This window comes from Capricornis sumatraensis, chromosome 20 (genome assembly GCF_032405125.1).
Source record: "Capricornis sumatraensis isolate serow.1 chromosome 20, serow.2, whole genome shotgun sequence".
Classification (NCBI taxonomy): domain Eukaryota; kingdom Metazoa; phylum Chordata; class Mammalia; order Artiodactyla; family Bovidae; genus Capricornis; species Capricornis sumatraensis.
This window is the reverse complement of record NC_091088.1, coordinates 59,284,279-59,298,507: the sequence shown is the minus strand read 5'-3', so window position 1 is coordinate 59,298,507 and position 14,229 is coordinate 59,284,279. Positions and strand designations below refer to the sequence as shown.

The window sequence follows — 14,229 nt, the reverse complement described above, 5'->3', positions numbered from 1 at the left end:
ACTTTTATAAAATTCCTTCCTTTACTTCTGAGCACCAGTTTGCCAATCTTCATTACTCGTTTTTATCTATGCCTTGCTATGCCAGAACATCACCAGCCCACTAAGAATGTAAATACAACATCATTTCAGAAGAGAAGTTCTCAAAAACAAATCATTTAGAGAAAACTATTAGGGATTCAAAGAAATGTAATAAAAAACTAAATCAGTGACAGCTTTACACGGGCAAGAAGCACATTCCATCCTCCCCTTTACAAAAAGAACTTGGCCTGCGGTGCTGCTCCCACTGTGAAAGACAAGAGAAATTCTAGCAGACCCACCTCTGCTTCTCTAGTCTTGCTACCAAGTCATGAATCCTTTAACCTTTCTCTCTAAAGAGCCCAACCACCCCAAGGAGTCAAGCCAAAACACCTAAACATCCAATTTATCCTTAAAACAAAATGCCAGATAGAAAGCGGGACGTTCGGCTTGTGAGCGGGAACTTCTCGGTCGCGCACAGAAAAAGAACAATTTTAAAATGGGTGATGTTGAAAAGGGCAAGAAGATTTTTGTTCAGAAGTGTGCCCAGGGCCATACTGTGGAAAAGGGAGGGAAGCACAAGACTGGGCCAAACCTCCACGGTCTGTCTGGACGAAAGACAGGTCAGGCTGCTGGATTCTCTTACACAGATGCCAACAAAAACAAAGGTATCACCTGGGGAGAGGAGACGCTGATGGAGTACTTGGAGAATCCCAAGAAGTACATCCCTGGAACCAAGATGATCTTTGCTGGCATTAAGAAGAAGGGAGAGAGGGAGGACTTGATAGCTTATCTCAAAAAAGCTACCAATGAGTAATAGTTGGCCACTGCCTTATTTATTATGAAACAGCAGTGTCTCATGACTTTTTATGTGTACCATATTTAAATTGATCTCATACACTAGAATTCAGATCATGAATGGTTGATGGAATAATTCTGTTGGACAGTCCTAATTTAAATAAGATTGGTCTGTGGCTAAACAAATATGGTCAGCTTTTTAAATTTTGATAGTAATTCTGGTTCAACAAGTACTGTCACTTTTCCCATTCTAAAGAGATGATTGAACTTGAATAAGGAATATGAAACTTTTTAGGGAGATGGTGCATTCCTTCTCAAAACCTGTAAGAGACTGGTTTTATATTTAGATTTCTATAACTGGTTATATTAATATATTTAAATACTGAAAAGGTCCCTTCACTGTCTCATAGAACAGAGGAGAATTCACACGTGTTTCAAGTTGTGTTCATTAGCCTGTTAAGGCAAGGATTGAAAATACACTGACAAAGTCCACTTTATCTGTTTGGTTTCATAAACTATGCCAATTTAATTAAAATTCTCTATCTAAAATTTAGCCTTCTACTTAATGAAAGGCATTTTAGTGTGGTTTATGTATAGCATCAAATAAAGAGTATTTAGCATCTCAAAAAAAAAATAAATAAAAATAAAACAAAATGCCAGCAAAATCATGTAGAAAGTGGAAGTGGAAAGATGAATGATGATTTATCCTCTTAGACTTTCACTAAGGACCTGAATCACAGAATTCTGAGGACAGAATTCCATTATATCACAACAATCTTCATAAAGCTACCTGACCAATATTAGTCATACTTCTATTAAACTTCTGACCCATTCTATTACATTTACTCTTAGTCTCCATCTCCTAAAATTCCTAAACCTAAAACAACCCTGATTAATGTCAATTACTAGAAGTAAGGATGAATCCTGTGCAAAAATCATTGAAATGTCAATGAAAACTGGCAATTTTTTATACAACTAAAACACAATTTGTAAAAATGGCTATCCCTAGGAAGTAGAATTTAAGGAATATTTTAACTTCCCTTGTGTATTTCAGCCACTGAGGGCTATTGATCAAACGTTCGTCAAATTTTGTGTCAGAATTAAAAGTAGAAAAAGAAAAACCTCTCCCTTGTGGAGGATACTGTCTACATCTGCACTCCCTGATACTTTGTCTATTTAAAGTTTAATCAAAATTAAGTAAAATTAACAATTCAGTTTCTTGGTCCCGCATGTCAAGTAGAAACATGCGGCTAGGAGCTGTCATAAAGGACAAAACTGACTAGACAGGGCTGATCTAAAAGAAGACCTGATGCTAATTCAGATCCTGGAAGCAGAGGAAGGATCGGGGAAAGGTTTCTGGGGAGACAGGCATCTGACATGGTTATTAAAGTGAGCATTCCAGGCTGGCTGATGACACACAACACATGCCGCTGGCCCTCCCCTTGAGCATCATGCAATATCAGAATTTCCAGGGCTATTCCCCCAAAACCAAAAGCAAACTGTTTCAAGACGGCATTACAGAAAGAATTGAGTAATAACAAGCTTTGGCTGTAGTTTGCTAAGATAAGCTTTGATGAAAAAACTGGCTTATAAAGTCCAGTTAGGACCTCACTAAAAAGGAGTGGGAAACGGAAGTGGAATTAACTGCTAGATCATTCTGGAAATCTTTAACAGGTAAGCTAAACTAGGGATCAAGGGGACAAACAAAAGAATGCACTATGCTCATCCAAATACCCTTCAGTGGGAGAAACATTTCCCAATAATCAAGGTCAACAATTAAGGTGAAATTGCAGAGACAGAGAAAACAGCACACACACAAAACCAGTCTGGTAAAACTGAAGTGCAACTGGGCACTTTTTAAAGGCAGGTGTTTTCCTACTCTCTTTTCTCCGAATCTATCTACATTACCTAAACACAAGATGCCTCAGTTTCCTCATCTGTAAAACGGCGCAAAGATAGTACCAGCACCTATTTCTGAGCGTTGTTAGGTGGATTCCTTGAGTTAACACATGTAAAATGCGTAAGACAGTGCTTAGGATACACAAGACTAAGGAAGTACTGACTATTATTAGTGCAGGAGTCTCCGAGGACCTAGTTTCACTTGGTGAAGGGTAAAAGGATTTCCCCAGGAGTGAGCTCACAGGGGAAAGGGATGTTGTACTGACTGTCACGTGGGGAGGGGGCTTTTGAAAAGTCCAATCTGTCCCAAGCTGAGTGAGCTACACAGTCATCTTCCAACCGTGTCCTATGGGCCATCAGAATACCCAAAGCCATGGGGGACTGCTGCCAGAACTTCAGCAAGCTTTAGGATCTAGCCACACATCCCTGATATCAGGACTCAGGGTATCAAAATGGTTTTCAAAAATCCATCTTGGCTTACCAGCAACTACTGAAGCCTGTGCGCCCTAGAGACCGTGCTGCACAACAAGAGAAGCAACCGTAATGAGAAGCCCCCCACTCATCGAACTAGAGAAAAGCCCGCGCAGCAACAGCAACAAAGACCCGACACAGCCAAAAATAGAAATTTCTTAAAAAAGGAAGAGGTAGGAGACGGGAATTCCCTGGCGGTCTAGTGTTTAAGACTCAGCGCTTTCACTGCGGTGGCCTGGGTTCAATCACTGGTCAGGGAACGAAGATCTCACAAGCCATTCAGCCAAAAGAGAAGAACTTTTCTACTTCTAGGAATTTCACCTCCAGGAATAATCTCACTTGTGCAAATTATTTTCAAGTTTCCCCTACGGCACTGATTGCAAAAGCAAAGAACTGGAAACAAATCCAATGTCCATCACTAGGAGATTAGCTAATTACAGTGTATCTGTATGGTGGAATACCATGAAGCTGTTGAAAAAGAACAAGTAAGCTTCCTTTGTGTTAACACTGACCATCTCCCAAAATATTAAGTGAAAAAAAGGAAGATGCAGAACAGTAATCACAGTATGCTTCTACTGGAATGCATGTATCATTTCTATTTTATGTGTGCAAAAAGCAACTCTGGAAGGGAAAAGAAAACCCTAGTAGAAAACTGATGTCTCCAAAGAGAACAACTGTATGGCTGGGCTGGGGGCGGCGCAGGGGTAAGGAAACAACAGGGGTGTTCTGTGACTGCTGACTCAGAACTGCACAAACACATCACTACACGAAACAAGGGATGTGTCTAACGTCACCAGCAAAGTGCTAATGGAACAGAGCTGAGGAAAACCCCTGGAAGAAAGGCCTCAGAATAGCGGACACTTGAGAGGATGTGGAAGGGTGAGCAGGAAATTCACCAATTGGAGGAAAGGTAAAGAACTCTCAAGAGGAACCAGCTTCACCAAAAACAGAGGCAGAGAAAGAACAGAGTGTGTTCTGGAGACCAAGAGTGACCAGGCTGGGAAGGCAGGATGGCCAAACCGTAGAGGAATACACAAGACCACACCAGTGATCTGGACTTAACAGTCAGGTTCTGCTTAGCGTCTCCAGAAGCTTGCTGAGAATAAACGAGAGAGGGAAGAATGGAGAGACAGACACCCCTGTAGACGTTTCTGCCATCGAGCCTGACACCCTACTTCTTGGAATTCCCAGTGGCACAAAGCACAGGGGATTTCGCTTACCTGGCTTAATACTTAACCAACCATTTGAGAGTGACAGTCTCTATCAACTGAACACTTACTATATGCCACACATTTTTCATAAGTTCCCCTGGTTTCTTACAACCCTGTGAGATAGCAATTGGTATCTTTATTTTACACAAGAAAAAGAAGGCTCAGAGAAGTCAAAGAGCTTATTTAAGGTGACAATAAATGGACGAACTAGGACAGGAATCTACTTAATGCCTGTCTACATACAACTGGTGTTGGCCTGTGGCAGTTTTCCCCAGTCTATGTAAAACTGAGAATTAGAAACATACACCTGTGTGTGTCTGTGTAAAGCTGCCAACTTCCTTGAAAAAGGCTATCTTTTGGGCAATCTTGGTGGTCCAGGGGATAGAGGTCCATGCTTCCACTGCAGGCAGACCAGGGTTTGATCCCCGGTCGGGGAACTAAGATCCTGCAAGCCAGAAGTGTGCCTCCTGCCAAAAAAGGAAAATGGCAATCTTTTACTCTGACAGTGGACCCTTTTCTTTTAACAAAATATAGTGAGTAGCTCCCCCCTGCCCGTTTTTAAAATGTCCTCCTTGGCAAAACTAAAAATTGGTAAATGAACACTTTTTCTGCCTCACCACCATATTGTCAACTGACCTGTAAAAGTCAAGACCACGGCACAAATAATGACATTACAAAGCGTTTACTGTGGCCAGGCACTGTTTCATTTGCACAGTGAACCTGTGAGCAGACACTGCTCCCCCTTCTTACGGACGAGGTGCCCGAAGGCAACAATGTCAGGGGGCAGAGCTGCCAGGAGGCAGGACTAGGGTGCAGCCGCTGTCACGCGTCACCACGGGAGGAGCAGCTGCGGCTTCAGTCCTAATGCTGCTCTGCGGCCTGTGACCTACAGCATGGAGATGGGTGAGACCCTGGGAAGACCCCAAAACTGGCTGCTGCTGTCGCAATTACAAGATGCCCATCAACAGCACTGCTGCTCCACGGATCCAAAAACGTCTCCAGGCTCTCGTGAGGCACTCAAACATGCTGGCTTACCTAAGCAGCTTCATTAATCACACTGCTCCTTTTCATCCTCCCAGAAAACTGAAAGGCTGTCCAATGTGACAGAATTTCCACATCCACTGCTGGCATTTAGCACTCAAAAAAAAAATAAAATCTGAACACAAAAAGTCTCTGCAGCAGGCAGAATAGTACTGAGGCCCATTTTACACATAAAAACGCGAGATAAATGACGTCCAAGGTCAAAAGCTGGTAAGAAGCAAAATGAAAAGAAAGGGTTCTTTACGTCACTAGAGGAAACCCAAGAGTCTAAGGACTGAAAGACTTCAGAGGCTTTAGTTTTCCTGGTTTCTCTCAAAAGTCCTATCTTTAATTCAACAAATACCGTGCTCCTACTGACGTGTTTGTTCTAGGATAAAAGCGATGGGTTCACAGAATAAATGAGAGAACAAAAGGAAAAGTCCTGTGGAGCTTCCGAACCGTTTTCCAATTTCTTCCTGATACCTAACCGTCAACCCCCCCACTACAAACGCACATCAGGTCTTCAGTGCTCTCCCTGGTGAAACAAAGAACGGCCAGTAAAAATATAGGTTCAGTATAGTTCAGTTCAGTTGCTCAGTCGTGTCCGACTCTGCAACCCCATGAATCGCAGCACGCCAGGCCTCCCTGTCCATCACCAGCTCCCGGAGTTCACTCAGACTCACGTCCATCGAGTCGGTGATGCCATCCAGCCATCTCATCCTCTGTCGTCCCCTTCTCCTGCCCTCAATCCCTCCCAGCATCAGGGTCTTTTCCAGTGAGTCAACTCTTCGCATGAGGTGTCCAAAGTATTGGGAGCTTCAGCTTCAGCATCAGTCCTTCCAATGAACACCCAGGACTGATCTCCTTTAGGATGGGCTGGTTGGATCCCCTTGCAGGCCAAGGGACTCTCAAGAGTCTTTTCCAACACCACAGTTCAAAAGCATCAATTCTTCGGCGCTCAGCTTTCTTCACAGTCCAACTCTCACATCCATACATGACCACAGGAAAAACCATAGCCTTGACTAGATGGACCTTTGTTGGCAAAGTAATGTCTCTACTTTTGAATATGCTGTCTAGGTTGGTCATAACTTTCCTTCCAAGGAGTAAGCGTCTTTTAATTTCATGGCTGCAGTCACCATCTGCATTGATTTTGGAGCTCCCCAAAATAAAGTCTGACACTGTTTCCCCATCTATTTCCCATGAAGCGACGGGACCAGATGCCATGATCTTAGTTTTCTGAATGTTGAGCTTTAGGCCAACTTTTTCACTCTCCTCTTTCACTTTCATCAAGAGGCTTTTGAGTTCCTCTTCACTTTCTGCCATAAGGGTGGTGTCTTGTGTGCAAATGTCTTGTTGGCAACAACAATACAAAGAAGGTGAAAATTTAAATTTCCAAATTATTCCCTATTCAAAACAAAACATGAACTTAGATCACTTTCTTTCTCATAATAAGATGACATCTACCTTCCTGGTCAATGCATTCTTGTGTTTGAATGTTCAGTCACACTTAATTCCACAAGATAAGATCAAAAAAAAAAAATTAGGCCACTGGTCTTCTAAATTTTTTACTTTCTGGTACAGAAACAGGGCGTTCCCTGTGTTACCTATAAGGGAAAAACTGCTTTTGTTTTATAAACGGTGTGCCAAGTCTCAGAGAGAAGGCTTGTTCTATACAACTGGTACTCTACATGGTATAGCTCCAACGGGGAGGATAAAGGAAAACTACTCGTCTCCCTACACCTCTACCCGCTGGAGCTACAAAGAATTAGTATGTTCCCTATTCTTTTCCTCTTCTGCTTTACAGTCCTTAATTTATTTTAATAGTACAATTAATCATATGTGAAACAATTTAACTCTTAAAGATTTTTGGCCCATAAAGAGGAGGACATAACTAGCTCCATGTCTATTCCTGATTGTGACCGAGAAAAGAAAGAAGTGATACACTAATGGCTCCTTTAAAACAAGCATGGCTGAGGGCAGGGGGATATCATGCTGAAGAGAACAGCGCCTCCAAGGTGGCTCAGATGGTAGAGTCTGCCTGCAGTGCGGGAGACCTGGATTAGATCCTTAGGTCAAGAAGATCCCCTGGAGGAGGAAATGGCAACCAACTCCAGGATTCTTACCTGGGGAATTCCATGGACAGAGGAACCTGGCAGGCTATAGTTCATGGGGTTGCAAAGAGGTGGACACGACTGAGTGACTAGGGTATAGCTATCAGTAAGGAAGTAAGACTTTTATTCTTCTCATCTCTGGGGTGAAATCAGTTCTGTAAAGTATATGGCAAACCAGAGAAAGTGCTAGAATGTAAGGAAGGGCTCCAAGCAAAAGCTCTGAACCAGACTGCTGACCTGTCAGCCTGGTGGCCTTAAGTGCCCTTAGGGAGCCTCAGTCCCCGCACTGTTCTACCACCTACCTCAGGGCAGAGGATTATGGTGAGGAGGACATGAGGGAACACACAGGAACCTCCCGGCACTCAGGAAGCAACTGTTGCTATTACGTGGTAATGCTGCTATGCATGCATGCCTGCTAAGTTGCTTCAGTCGTGTCCAACTCTTTGTGACCCTATGGATGGACCGTAGCCCGCCAGGCTCCTCTGTTCACAGGATTTCCCAGGCAAGAATACTGGAGTGGGTTGCCATTTCCTCCTCCAGGGGATCTTCCTGACCCGGGGATCAAACCCGCATCTCTCGCATTGGCAGGTGGGTTCTTCAACACTAGCGCACCCAGGAAGGCTATACTGCTATCATTAATTCAATTACTGCTCTAAGACGTGTACCTGCCTTTACCTTCAAAGGTACTAAACTCCAACAGATCTCATCATTACTGAGTTCCTGCTGTTCAGCTCAATTTTTCTTTCATGTTTTCAAGAAAAACCAAACATAATACAACCACATTGCAAAAAAATATTTTTAATCTTTTTTCTCTGAATCAAAAATAGCAAATCATTTTAGAAAAGTTGGGAAAACTCAGAAAAAAATCAATCACTCAAATTTCTGCAACACAGAGACAAATACTAATAGCATGCAGGCATATTTCTTCCACTTTTTCCCATATATGTTTTAAAATAACTGGAATCATACTGTTTATAGTTCTATATCCTGCTTTTTTCTCATACTTAACTTCATTTTGCGTGTACTTTCCCATGTCAAGAATTCTCCAAAAGCATCCTTTTTTATGACTTCAGACTTTTCCATAAAGTGACCATTCCCATAAAGTTAAAACATTTAGATTGTTTCTTTTTTCCCCCAATAGGCATCACTATAATTAACATATTCATGTCAAGTTTTGGTCCTCATCTCCAGTTCTTGGTCAATACAGATACCTATAACCAGACCAATGATTGTATCTCTTGCCAAACTGTTTTCCAGAAAGTTTGCCCCAGTCTGCCTGTCTGCCAGTCCCATCGTGAAGGCAGAGCAGTGACCATACCTATTTTCTTTTAATTCCAAGTAAACAGAGACCCCAAAAATCTGCAACTATAACACAAATAGAAAAGATCTGTAAGCACAAGATGCTTCTGACACTTCTAATTTGTATGAGATCACTAGTAACCCATTCATCATCAGGTATGTGACTGTGAACAAACTTGTACAAGTTAAAAATATGATCCCACACATTCGCATTTGTATATTAAAGTCCTGAGAAGTACCTTACAGATAGAGACACTCAAATGGTTTTCAATTTATTAAGAACTGTGTGGGAGAAAATAAAATTAAAAAAGAAGAACTGAATAGGGGAAAAGAAAATCTGTGAAAAAGAAAATTATGCCCCAGCATATGAAAAAGGGGTCTGTACAACATGTATGGAGTGGAATGCCATTTCCTCCTCCAGGGGATCTTCCAGACCCAGGAATCGAACCCGGGTCTCCCGCACTGCAGGCAGACGCTTTACGGTCTGAGCCACCAGGGAAGCCCACAACATGTATGTAAGAAAATACATCTTCCTTGTATACACGTCAAATTATAACCACTTTAGCTAAAGTGGCCATTTTTAAGCCTTGTGGCTACTAACACCAGGCATACGCCAACAGCCCACTCCCGCAGCAGTTAAGAGGCCCTTTTCCTCATCTATCAAAGGTTTTATCTGCATTCTTCAACTGACTGCCCAAAGTGGAATAAATTCCCTATATGTCAGTAGCATTAAAGTATTTAATGATATCAGTCCATTAAAAACAGTATTACAAGAGAGGCACCCATCAGTCTTCCACCAACAAACTTAATAAGCATTTTTGAAAACTAAAGACCTAGTGATACTTTAAATGACCAAGCATTTAGGTACACTATTCCCAGTGAAACAATTCCCTTGAAGTGAAAGCCACTCCGGCTGAAGATGCTGATTTCAAGAATCTAATAATCTTGTATTAATGCAGTGTTGACTTTCATTTGTACACAATCAATTTGGTACTGAACAAAGAATCCTTTTTAATTGCCCGTGGCAATTAACAGTAATCATTTTCCTTTATCTTACTCTTAAGTAGAGCAGGCTGAAATAGAGAAGCCTTGGTTTTGACCTTTCTATCTCTAAATGGAGATCGGAAGAAGTACCATGCAACAATAGTATTTTACACTTCAGGGGGCTATTAGCTGTAGCTGGGAAACATTCTTGCACCTCAACATTGTTTAAGAACTTTTTGAATTGGAATTTAAAAAAATATATATTATAGGGAGCTCCATACAAATAAAGTCAAGGGGCAAAGCATATTTTCATCTATACATTTCTAGCTGCACAGACAGTTTTCTCAGAATAAAATCTCTCAATTAGCAGCTATTCAGACACTTTTCTATTTGCCAAAGAAAAAACGGATTTAAGGCCACTTCACAACCAAACATTTCTACCTTATTTCTGTTAGATAAATTTACTTATAGTTTTGCTACCTCAGGTGTGAATCCAGGTCAGAAATAAAATGCTCAACTTCTTCAATACTGACTACAAAGATAAGCTGGTACTTGTGGCTGGGATTCCTTTTAAAATATTGGGATATGGAACCTGATGTTGCTCAGTCACTGAATATGAGAATCTTTCAGATTACTATGGGACCGCCTCCGGAACAGCTAGAAATTAGTAAGAATAGTCTATTCAACATTTACTTCCCTCACCCCACCCCATATTACATATATAGTTAATTGTTTATAACTGACTACAATTCCTCAAGGAATTGAACTACAGCTTATTCTTATAGCCCAGAGAGGCAAGACAGTCTAATAAAATAAAGACAGATTTTAGAGTCAGACAGATATGGATTCGTAACATGAGCTTACCATAAATTAGATCATATATTAGTTGCGTAGCCCTGGTCAAGACATTTATGATATGTGTGCATGTGTGTGGCTGTGTGTGTGTGTGTATATAGGGATTAAATGCTGAGCAGGAGGGCATGTCAAAAACGTCGGGGAGATGTGTATACTAACCGTAATGGCCACTTTTAGGCTTGAAACTCTTTAAGCGGCAGGCATGCCCCCCAAGAAGAAAAAAGTCTTTGGCAGCAGCATGGCTTCAGTCAGCAGTAGTGAGGGCACAGGTATTTAGGTATGACTGGAAATGATGGAAACCAACTAGCATAATCCCTTCATTTTCCTCATGAAAAAACTGCAGCCCAGAAGTGAAATGACTTGGCTACAGTCACACAGCTGGTAAGCGGCAGAGCCAGGGCTAGGACCCAGGTTTCTTCATGATCAGTTCAACATTCTTTACCATAGGAAGCTGTCTTTCAATTATTCAAGTTTGATTACCAAGCACAAGTATTACAATGGTGACCAGCAAGAGAACAGTTTCCAAAAAAGAATGCAGACACTAAGGAAGCAGAAACAGTCTGAAGTACCTACAGATACATGATGCAACGTCACAACTGCTGCAAATTTCACAAAATGACAACGTGTCCGTCCCATTAAAGGAAGATAAAGCAGACAGGCAAGGCTGCCTACTTTTGACTAAAACAAATATTACTTTCCTGTGAGGATGCTTCATGGCTGGTTCTCTGCTAGTACATCAAACTAATGGTGTCTCTGAACATTAGCAAAGCAAAGCAATGAAGACGAGACTGACACATGTCCAATACCATTTTCAAGAACTCTTCATAGACGAAGTCTGATAAAGCATTCTATCAAAAATTAAATAGAAATAAATTTGGGAGAAGATGAACATGAAAGATTTGTTTGCATTTCTTAATACCAGCAATTCAAGTGCTATTCAAACCACTGCTATTTGAGAGCCTAGGTCAACAATGACTCAGCTTGAAAATTTTCATACTGTTTTTTAGGAGGTATATGGTTTTAGTTATGTAGTTAATACAATCTGGATGCTCCTTTCTCCCCAAATTATAAACTATCTTCATGTAAATGGCTGAAAAAGAGGCAAGTGTTTATTTTATATTTGAAAAAACAGACAACAGGGGACTTCCCTGGTGGTCCAGTGGCTAAGACTCCAAGCTCTGAATGCAGGGGGCCAGAGGTTCAATTCCTGGTCAGGGAACTAGATCCCACATGTCGTGACTGAGACCCAATGCACCCAAATAAACAAACAAACAAAAACAAATAAATATTAAAAAGAGAAGAAAAAGCATACAACAGAGATAACGCAATTCATTTTACTGTATCCCCTGGGGAAAGAGCCCCCTGCCCCACCACTGCCTGGCCCATTCTGGGTCACAGGATTTGATAGGGGCAGGACGGGGTGGGGGGTGGGGGGTTAAGAGTAGTACCAAGAGGACAATCCCAGGTGTCCTGTCGTCTGTGATCCAGAACAAGAATCTACAATTAGAGCTGGTTGGCACACAAGACTTCAGGCTGGGAATGAGAAGCCCAGAGAGGTAAAGCACTTTGTCCAAGAGTCCATCTAACAGGTTAGAGCCTAGACCAGGTCTCCTACCTGTATGTCCGATACTCTTTTAGCTACGACAGGAAGCCTTGTCATCATGCCCCTTGCAAGCTTTCCATTTCCCCAATATAACTGAGGAGGCTAGACTAGGCACTGATCTTCAAACTGCTGTTTCAAAGCCAAGGGGTTTCTGCTGGTCACTTCCCTCTTCAAATAGAGACTCTCCAAGGTTATTTCATATAGTGTGGAAAAGAAATTTTAAGTGACTGAACTAGAAGGTCAATGAACTGTCACAGAGACTGGGTATATTAACATACTGTTTAGACTGTCAGTGGGTGAATGACAACAGTCAGAGCACATCCACCAAAAGGCCCTACAGGAGGCCCAGCACCTCTCAGAACAGCACAGCAGATGGAGGAGGGGAAAGCAGGCAAGACTAGAGGGAGACGACCAGGCTCACCTTTTCGATCTCCAACTGCACTGGCCCAATCCACTTCCTCCTTATATACAGACTGACCACACCTGTGAGGCTGTAGGTCACAGTCACCTATACAACCTTCACACTCTCCAGACTGTCCTTTGTCAACAAGTCACCATCAGGTCCATGGATATGCACACAGACAACTCCTTCCATGCGTCTAGGACCAAGAAAAATGATTGTTTTTGTGTGTGTGGCCACAGGCCTTACAGCATATGAAATCTTAGTTCCCCAACCAGGGGTCTGCACCCCTCTGCAGTGGAAGTGTGGAATCCCAACCCCTGGACTGCCAGGGAATCCCAGGAATGACTATTTTCTGATCCTTTTATTGTCCTAAATCTTTGGCCTTCATCATGGCAAGAAAAAAGGGGCAACAGATAAGGGAGGGCAGACATAGCCAAAAATTAAGCCTAGTATAAAAAAATGAAGACAATCCTAATCAGGCCAGTAATAACAAAGATTTTCTAAGCAGGGCAAGAGCCCTTGAAAACACATTACTAGGTTGAAAACAGTCACCTACTGCCTGCCCCCACTCCACACCCCACCCCCAACTGGCACATTAAATGTTCCAGAAGGCCAAGGCTATCACCTCAGATTTCTGCAGCACCCAATTCCATCACGAAAACAAATGCTGATACAGGGGTTGGAGCCTCTGTCACCATCAGAGAAATCTGACAATCTCTGGAACATCAGTTCCCAGTCTCAGAAGAAAAACAGCTCTTTGTTCTTCTGTCTCCTCTCCTCCTATTATGTAAACTTAGGCTCTGGGCACGCAGAAACTTCCTATGCTGCCAGTGAACTGAAAACCTGGAACACAAATTTAAGGAGTATTGCATACACAGTTGTTTTTATTCTTAATTAGCTGTCACTTGCACATTAAGAATAAAAACCAAAACAACTATTTACACCAACATAGGCAACATAAAAACTCAAATAAATTCAGAGAATTCATCAGAATTCTTTTCATCAAACGAACAGAAATGAACAAAAATGAACCAAAACCTTAAAGTCAATAATGATGAAAACAAATGTCAAAGATAATTTACCAGATTCTGCTTGTCACAAAATTTAAAGTCCTGAGAACTTAGGCAAAAGGAGCCACAAGGATCTACTATTCATTCCCTCTCACTGTCTCATATACAAATGCCCTAATGTTTGATGAGTCAGTGGTCTAATTCTGTAGATGACAACGAATGGTTTTTATTTCACATGTATTCATACAGAACTATTTCTAAATTTCAGTGGTGAAGTAAACAAAGTTTGATCATAGTTCAGTTAAGAAAGTCCTTCCAGTAAATGCTCCTTCACAGCTGGATGGCTGCTTTAATATGCAATTGCCCTAGGCCACGGGGGGGGGGGGGGGGGGGAATCAGGCTTTTGATCTACTTAAGAAATAAAATAAATAAACCTAGAACATGCAAAAGGTTCCCTCTCCCAAATTAAGGAAGGAGAATGCTTGGATGGTTTTCTGTGAAACCACCTCTTCCTCTGAATGAATTTCCTATATTCCACCTCCAACAGAAG

General features: G+C 41.8%; 1 pseudogene; it reads left to right on the top strand.

The window, feature by feature from the left end:
• The first annotated feature begins 514 nt into the window (after nucleotides 1-514).
• LOC138096525 (cytochrome c pseudogene) lies at nucleotides 515-832 on the top strand (annotated as a pseudogene).
• Nucleotides 833-14,229: the final 13,397 nt, after the last annotated feature.